Below are 10,090 nucleotides of genomic sequence, written 5' to 3'. Positions count from 1 at the left end.
TTGTTCTTGGCAAGAACATATCAAGAACAATGAAGAACATCCATGAAAACCCATAAGAGCTCCATGAACATTCTTCACCCAAAAACATACCAAAACCACTCAAACTTAAGGGAAATAACATACAACCATACTAGGGTACATAGGGGTTCCAAAAGTCACTTTAAAACACTTTTAACAAGTCAAACAAGAACCCAAAAATCCACCCTTTGGATTTGGCCGAATTTCCCCAAAAAACATGGCACCAAATTTTAGCTCCAAAATTCATGCTCATATGAACTACATCTACAACATTTGAGATGGCAAATTTTCTAACAAAATTTACATTCAAAGAAGCAAGAATAAAGCTTGTAACAATTACAACATTCAAATCACAAACTATGAACTACAAAACCCAAAAGGATTCACCAACTACTAGACTTAGGCTCTTGATACCACTTGAAGGAAGATTTGTGAAAAACAAGTTCATTTGAGCAACATCAACAACATGCAATTAACAATTAAAAGGCGGAATCATGTTTATATGCACTCAAAAACAAAACTTAACCCATGAACTTCAAAGCCTAGTAGATAGGTGAACCAAGACTCAACTCAAAACAAAGTGAGTTGAGAAATCAATACCTTTGTAGATTCCTCTTTGCATAAGCAAAGGCTAATCACCCAAAGAGAGGGCCTTCATTCCTTGCATCTTAGATCCATGGATTTGGATGGATGAAAAGGTTTCTCCAAGTTCCCAAAATTGAGAACCTCTAATGATTCATCACCAAGGCATAATGAAGAAGAAATGAGTGACCTTGGAGGAGTTTGATTGCTAGATGATCCCTCCAAGGTGGCCAAAATTTTAGAGAGAAAGGAGAGCTTGTGTTCTCATCCTTTCCCCAAAAATTACCCCATGTAAATTTTAGGCTATAAAGTCCTTTATATAGTCCCTTCAGATAAGTGACCTAATGGACCAAAAGCCCTATTCTTCTATCATGGCCGGCCTATAGGGTTCATTGGGCTTTCAAGCCCTTTGTTTATTCAAGTTGTCATACAACTTGAGTTAATGGGCTTGACATTCAAATCCCATTGGGCCTTGCGGCCCAAAACTAACCCGAGGTCTTTAACGAACTTATTCGTTTGATTAATTAACATATTAATTAATCCTAGCCTTAGATAAATAATTAAACCATTTAATTATTCTTACTCATCTCCGTTGTTTCTTCAAACTCTACCTTACTCGGTGAACGATCCATTAGGTTCCTTTTAGCGAGGCAGTGGGCGATTAAAAACTCTTTCTAATCGATTGTGAATTGAAACTTACTTTCAATTCTCCCGTTAGTGATAATACACTTTTAGGGCTTCCACAAACCATGGTTGACGCCTAGCAGCATGTCATGGTTACCCAAGCTAATCAGAAGAGGTGAAGAACCTATTCTGTTTTAGGATTACAAACGCAATACGGTCTTTCTCTAATACAATACTCTTGACCACATTGTTTGGTTTGATACTTTATTCATGTCTACTATCCAATGTGAATCTTGTACTTATATGATTACCTTGAATGTGATCTGGAACGCATTCCAACATCTCATTCATACTCTGGCCAGAGATTCTAATTCATATCATAGAGTATTCTCCCTCAAACAGTTTGAAGGTTAGAGATCCCTTGTTGCGCATTCACTTGCCTCCATGGCTAAGTGGCTTAACCCCGACGATGCCGTGGACACCCTGATAGAGTGACTTTGACATAATCAAAGATCAAGTACCTAACCACAAGACAGCTGTGATGCCTCAGGTCAAAGGACTACTTTGCATTATCCCAACCATGAGTTCTCATGTGACATGAATATGAGAACTCTTCGTTGATCGTGTTCAGTGAACTCATTCTCTATTGAGCACCTACGTACTTGTCTTGATGTCACACACACCAATGACTCGAGACTAGTCACTCTCCCTGAGAGAAGACATAGCACGTACTGATCTTAACGGACTGTCAATGCCCAATTGATAATCCTATGATCAGGAACGTTTAGGATGTGTCAACGAAAGAATGGTCTCATGAATCTAACTTCTTTAGATCGCATTCTCCCAATCACATATTCCTTGGACTTATCGTTTAAGCATATAACATTTATATGAGACGGCTCAAACAATAATGTTTGCCCTTAATATTAAACTAGATTAGTTTAACATGTGAAATGTCCATAAAGTATCATCATATGATTGGTTTTAGGGCACATTTCCAGCAGTTAGATGATGTGGTTCACCAGAAAATGGACGGAAAACCCGTCAAAATTGGTAGCAATGCCGCGGGTCGGGTTGAGGTGTACGGATCAAAGAGGAAAAGATCTGGGTTTGGTGCTTCTCACCTCCATCCTTTCTCTCCTTTCTTCCCTTTCTAGTTAGTCACTCCTCTTTCTCTTCTTTTCCGATTGGTTGGTCTCTCCTTTACCTTTCTCCCGATTGGCAGCACCCATCTCCTTTCTTTTCTTGGATTGGGCTGCAACCCTCTCTTTTCTTCTTTCCTCCATCCACTATTCCCCTTTCCTTCATTTCCCTCAACCAAAAAACAAAAATAATAATAATAATAATAAAAACTATGAGAGATATATAAAATAATAAATAGTAATTTTTACAAAAGTACTTTTCGGATTTGTAGTTCCATAAAATTTTAACCGTAGCTCAGAATTAGATTCCACTTGCGCTTACGTGTTCATATCGTTGAGTACTTCAAGAAGACGCTAAAAAGAATATTTCTAGCGTCTCACTATATGTTGGTCAACGAAAGTCAATACCCTCGCCTCTAGGGCATTTTTGTAAATTCACTTTTTAAAAATTTATAAAATCGTAAAACTAGGGACAAGTTGTCACACTAATGGCTACTTAATCAATTACGTAGTTTTTTTATTTTTTTATTTTTTTTTATTTTTATGGCTTCTAGTTCCTCACAAATACAAATCATATCTGACAGCAACTAACCACCCTAAAAAATACAGAAATTGCTATCAATGACCACTTGTTGCCCTCGGGAATAAACAATTACTTCCAACCATTTAAACACATCCTTGAAAAAAAATATAACTATAGTAAAAACAAATTAAAAAAAAAAACCAAGGATTATAAAAAAAAAATAATTTAACATGAATAAATATTTATTAAATTTAAGTTTTGTACATCTTCATACCAATTATAGCAAAAAAAAAATATATATATATATATATATATATAATTTAACATGAATAAATATTTATTCGACAAAAACAAACCATAAACAAATATTTTTGTTATATTAAATATTAGCTAGTTTAACGAATATATTTAATTTCCCAGCTTGATGGTGAAGTGCTTCTGCATAAGACATCTTGGTCTTGGGTTCGAATGGGGCGTGCTTTTATTGTTGCCTTTGTGTCGGATATAACCACCAGAGAGTATTAAAATTTTGAAAATATTTGTGTCGGATATAACCGTCAATGTTAGTGTTAAAAAATTGAAAATAATATAATATAAATTAACACATTACTTACTCATGTCGAATATATCCGTTAAAATTGGTTAAAATTATATAAAAAAAAAATAAATTTGATGGAGTTAAGGGCCTGCTTAATTATTCTTATCGGAAATATAAGCGACAACAGTACTACCCCTGTTCCAGTTGCTGCAAATACTGCAATAGCTTTCAGCAAATCAGGCTTTGGATAGTAACTGGCCTCAAATTCTTGCGAGCTCATTTCATCAACGGTACATAAACGACCACATCATCCAAAACTTGGGTTCAACTTTTGATAATATGCTAAAAGGTGATTCAAAACTTTCGAGCATCGACAATTCAGTTTTCAAACAGCAATTAATAGGCAATCCAAGAGAAGCCCATGTCTTATCCTATTGAGAAATTGATCAATTTACTTCCTGAACTTGCAAGGATTGGTCAATTTCTCCCCTCAACTTTAATTTTGATCAATTTCCCCCCTTAATTCTCATCAATTTGCACCCCACTGTTATTTTTTTTAATTTTTCATCTATTCTTCCGTTAAGTAGGTCACGTGCTATCCACATGACGACCTTTAAAGGGCAAAAAAGTCATTTCACTACACCTTCTATCTACTTCCTTTTCTCCACCCACACTTTGTACTCCCCAGATTCTTCTCTGCTAGAGAAGCATCTCAATTCTTTAACTCCCAAGACTACCCTTCAATCACCACCCTACCCGATGATGGCGTGGACTTCGACGAATCAAACGACGGCCACATGATTTGGTTTCCTCAAGCAATCAACGTAGACCCGTACATTCGTACATCTGCTACCTCTCCGTCCTCCAACACTCCTCATGCCCCCAAAACGCAGTCTACCACTTCGTCACCTCCGCTGCTGCCTACGCCTCCCTCCTCCAGTAAACAATCTCCACCTGATTTCCCTACTTGAAATTTTGAATCTACCCCTCTTCCCACCTCATCCTTGTTAAGGACATCACCAAGCTCTCTGCCACTCCCCTCTATGACAGTGACATCCTCGCTGTCCTGGAGTACTGCAACACCAACTTCACCTCTGCCTTCTGGTCTGACCCCTCTTTCTCCCTCACCTTCGCCAACCACCACGCCTGCCATTTCAACACTGGCGTCATGGTTATCGACCTTGACTAGTAGTGACGCATCGACTACACCCCAAAAATTGAGGAGTGGATGGATCTCCAGAAGTGAACGCGGATCTACGAGCTCAGATCCCTCCCTCTGTTTCTTTTGGTGTTTGCTAGGAAAATCGTATTGGTGGAGCATCAATGGAACCAGCACGGGCTCAACTTGGAGAAAAGGAAGAAGAAGAGAAAGTAAAGAGAAAAGGAAAAAGCTAGAAGGTGTAGAGAAAATGACTTCTTTGCCCTTTAAAGGCAGTCATACGGGTATCACTTCACCTACTTAACAGAAGAATAGATGAAAAATTAAAAAATCTAACAATAGGATGCAAATTGACTAATTATGAGAGTTGAGGGGAGCAATTGGCCAAAATTAAAGTTTGAGAGAAGAAATTGGCCAATCAAGTTCAGGGGTAAATTGATGAATACCTCTACCTATTAGGCAATTCCATTCTCCTGAACTAATTACTGTAGTTATGTGCAGGTGCAACAGATACATTTCAAATGCTAATCTCAACAACTTAATCAAAGTTGCTAGTTTTCCACCCGATGCCTCTTGGCTTAGTTTTTTCTCATACGTTCTATTGGCATGAGTTCTTCCAATAATATAATATCAAATTTTCATTATAAAAAAAAAATAGTTTTGGTGAGATCCTTTTGGTGCATAGTAAAGAATATGTTACAAGATATTTTTAGACGCAGCTAGAATGGAAGTCTGTTGATTCAAACATCTACACAATGTCCTTAGTACTATGGTCTAGTGGTATTCCTCTTCATTTGTAAGTGAGAGATTTTAAATTCGATTCTTGGCAAAAGTAAATTTGAACCACATTATATAAAATAAAATAAAAAAGTTCCGGAAAAATTACAATATAATTGATTTGTGACAATTTTCGTATAATTTTGCAAAACCGATTAGTCTGTTTACAAATGAAAAAAAGAAAAGAAAAAAGAAGTTATACATAAAAGTGTTATATTTTTGTTCAAATAAATAGTAAAGTGCATGTTCAACACGATGTATGGAAGAATAGACAAAAAGAGAAAATCTTGACTGAAAATTTGCCCAGAAAAAATCATCATTGCATGAACCTTACTTTGTTGATGAATGTTAAACAGCGTTCTGGTGCAATTGTGGAAAACAATGATGCTTATGCACCATGATAGAGGTTTGATCTTCATCGACTCTCATCCCTTTAACAACTAATTATTTAACTTACTAACACTATTGTTTGTAAAAAAATAAAAAAATAAAAAAAGTCATTTGGAGTTATAAATTTTATGGACACAAATACTGAACTTAAAAGTTAAAAGTAACAAGTCACAAAACTCTTATAAATTTTGCCTAATTACTCATAAATGTGATGCAATGTTGTTATTGACACACCCCGACCGAGATCAGGGCGTGATGGCCGTCACACGAAGGTGACGTAGCCATGTGCACGTGCGGAAGCTTATGAGATAGTAATGTAAAAGTACGAATAATTTAAAAACTAGCATACAACGTACTAAGACAAGTGCTAGCGTAAGTGAAACGCTAAGTTCAGAGCAAGACTACAGCAGTCCAAAGAGAATGATACGACAATAGTACACCCGAAGGTGACCCTACAATGGTGAGTATCTGTCGGAAATGCCGGGACGCCCTCTGGGAAAACCACCGAAACTGCTAAGCAACTAGAACCTGGAGGGGCGAAAAACAAAAGCGTGAGTGGGCAAAAATAAAGCTCTTCGAAAACCATTTAGCAAAATACATTCTAACCCCTCACCGTAAAACCTGTATACTTCCCAGAAAATAAACATATATACGTATGTATAAATATGTCAATCAAGCTCAAGGGTATGCCAATTATGCTCAAGATATGCCATGTCACCGCCTCATAATGATATGCAAGTGCTCAGGTATAAATCACATCAATAGCATAACATCTGGCAGCCGGAGTCACCTAACGTGACCTGTACGGCTGCATATAGAGCTCCAATCTCAAACTCAATAACTGAACAACTGAACCTGCCCATGAGTCGGAACCACCTAAAGTGGTCTGTACGACAGGCCTGGGTGTGACGTATATATATACGCTCTAGTGCTACGATCACGTGAAGGCTGTGCAAATAATCGCGGGTCACCTACGAGTCAGAACCACCTAATGTGGTCTGTACGACAGGACTGTGCACCTAGCTTGGATCCAAGCTGAGCATGTGGTGCAGGAGGTAAACATCACGTGAAGGACTGTGCCCTGCTCAGGGCGGGAGCACTAGCACCGGGGGTGCAGGTTATGAGCTCGCTAAGCATCACAAACTACTGTTGAATGTAAATATGAATAACCTTTACCAGGCACTTACCTGTGCGTCCACAGCACCTAATACGCATATATATATGTATGCCAATACTAATGCATGTGATGATGCATAAACGACAAACATATGGTGCATGGCATGAAACAAATAACCCTTTTTATTTAATTTCTGGGAATATAAATGTATATAGGTATATACGGAAAACCAAAAGCCCACTCACTGATAAGTGGAAGGGTCGTAGCCCCCCTGCCTCGAGTGACCACGCTCGTCCTCGGGATACGTATCACCTATACGCGAAACAACTACAAAAACGTTAATTTAAAAGCACATAACCAACTTCTCGTAATAACTTCTCATACATTGCTTAAAATGGACAAATGGATATACCAACGTGCTCTACACAACCTCAGGATCACAACCATATTTTTAAAATAATTTTTGGACCTCTCACGCGCCCCCACGCGCCAGAATAGGCACGGACCTACGCGCCCCCACGTGCCAGAATAGGCACGGACCTACGCGCCCCCACGCGCGGCCACGTGCCATGCACACTGACGGTGTCAACTGATGCCGTTAGGAATATTCTGTCAGTTTTGACAGATTCCGTTAACGGCGTTAGGAATATTCCGTCAGTTTTCTGACGGAATATTCCATCACCTTCTCCGGCGAGACTCCGGCGCCGTCGCCGGAAAACTGGAAAATTTTCAAACTTCGATATCTCACTCGTTTTTCAACCATTTTTCATGATCTTTATACCAAAATGAAGCTTAGGACTAGTAGAATCACGATAGACTACTTTTAAGGCCTAAAAATCAAGGAATTATACCTGTCCACACAATCTAAAATCGGCCAACTTTGAACAGGGCAATCCCAACGTCCAAAATCGCCCAACGAAGCACTCCCAAGCTCCTTGGGACCTCACCAACACATCTACAAGCTTAAAAAGTCGAAAAACATGCTAGATTAAGTTTGCATGAATAGTACTCAAATCGGCCATTGTCGAATTGACGTGAAAACATAGGATTTCTCACCTGAAAATGGTATGGATGCACTCGTACGAGCTTCACGAGTTCGAAGGTGTCCTTAGTTTCCTCGGAGAGTGATGGTTTGGATGAGTTTGGTATTTGTCCGTGCGTTGAAGGAAGAAGAAGAATGATAGAGGACTCGGGGAGAGAGAGAGAGAGAGAGGAAAGAGACAGAGGGAGAGGGAATCACGGGAGAGATAGAGACAGTGTGTGTGAGTGTGTGTGTGTGGTCCAACACATGCCACACCTCACAAAACAACATTAAACGTAAATGTAACGAACTAGGGGTAAAAAGGTCAATTCACACGTACGTTTATATAACCTCGGGACGGGATGTCACAGTTATTCTCCCACTTTCCAATGATCAAAACTTTAAGGGTGAGTTTGTTTGGCTTCACTAAGTTTCACTGGACTAGACTGGCTTACCCAGGATTACTAGTCCGAATTTGGTGCAAGCAAGGACTAAGTTTAATGAGACGAAGTGTGACTCGTGTGGATTAATAGCTTCACCAAGGGTGCTTTTGTTGCACTGGACTATCTCTAAATGGACTAGCTTCATGAATTAAGGTCATCTCCAACAGACCCGACCAAGGGACTATAGGGCTAAAAATAGCTCGAAATGACACGAAAACCGTCTCCAACCGAAAGGTAGGCTAAAGGGCTCATGGGCCCCACCAGGCCAAAAATTGGAAAACATGCCAACTGCCTGGCCCAAATGAGCCAGCCAACATCATGCTGATGCTAGGTTACCGTTGTGTTTGAATTTTTTTTTTTTTTTTTGGGGCGAAGTTAAAAATAAAATAAAAATTTCTAATTTTTTTTCCTATAAATACCTAAGTCAGTCCTACACCATTTCTCACATAATTTTCACCATTCCATACTATCTTACCTCATTTTATTTCAATTCTTCACATTCTATTCTCTCACCTCTTCCAATAATCTTTCCTTCAATTTTTTCAATAATTTTCAAATGGCCACATTTGCAATGAAATGTAGGGTTTAGACCCGAAAAAAAGATGAAGCTCTTTGCAAGGCTTATAGATGGGTTTCGAAAGATAGTTCAAAGGGGAGTTCTCAAACAAGTGAAGGTGTTTGGACTCGTATGTCCAAAAAGTACTATGAGTTCTACGAAGACACCACTCCACCGAATTCCCGAAATCACGAGAGTTGTTCTTCAAGATGGAAAAAACATATTCATCCAAGTTTGAATAAATAGCATCAAGCAGTGTTAAAGGCCGAAAGCAAACATGAAAGTGGAGCCAATTACTACGACGAAGTAAGTGTTTTCACAAGTTATTTTAAATATTTAATTATATTACATTTAATTTCAAAAATTAATTTCCTTTAATTTTTGTAATTATATTTTATAGGTACGCCAAGCGGAGGAATTGTATATGGAGGACAACTAGAAATCCTATAGTCATCACGGTTGTTGGGAAATTTGTAAAGAATGGGTGTTATTTGAAGATCCACCTCAAGAAAGATTTGGTCCTACGCCGATGTTCGAAAATGTTTCCTCAAATGCAATTGGGGATCTCCTACCATTCAAGAAACAAGGGCAGAAAATCCGTTTTCGGGTGAAGCTTCCATACCTAGGGCTACGAGACGAAACAAGGCCCAAAAATTGAAGGAAAAGGGCAAGGCAAAGGATGATTACGCCTTTCAATAGGAAATGGCATCCCCATTGCGATTAATGGCGAAGCAAAATACCTTTGCCGCAGAAGAAAGGAACTGTAGGCACGAAGAACGGGCAAAACAGATCCAAGAAGAGATTGATGATAGGAACATGCAAAGGAACACTTCGGATTACACTCCAATGAGTAAGGCATATTTTGATAAGAAAAAGAGGGAAATTATGGCCTGACGGGAGTTGTTTACATCCGACTATACTTTTACAATGTTGGATGAAGATGATGATTATAGTCTTTAAATTGAAGTTGGTGTGGTCTTTATTATTTAAGATATAGTTTTTAAATTTAAGTTCTAGTTTTTAAATTTAAGTTGTAGTTTTTAAAATGAAGTAGTTGAATCTTTAAATTGAAGTTGTTGTATTTTTTAATATATCCAAAAACCTTATTTTAATAAGGTAGTTTAATTTAAGTAACCATAGTAATTCAATTAAAATAATAAATTATGAGCCTATGACCCTTTGGCCCCTCGTTTAGAGATG

Source organism: the organism of the source record quoted next, unplaced genomic scaffold, assembly GCF_019419815.1.
Source record: "Pyrus x bretschneideri cultivar Hongxiangsu unplaced genomic scaffold, Pyrus_bretschneideri_v1 Contig78, whole genome shotgun sequence".
Lineage (NCBI taxonomy): Eukaryota > Viridiplantae > Streptophyta > Magnoliopsida > Rosales > Rosaceae > Pyrus > Pyrus x bretschneideri.
The sequence above is the reverse complement of the archived record's forward strand: the minus strand, read 5'-3'. Positions refer to the sequence as shown.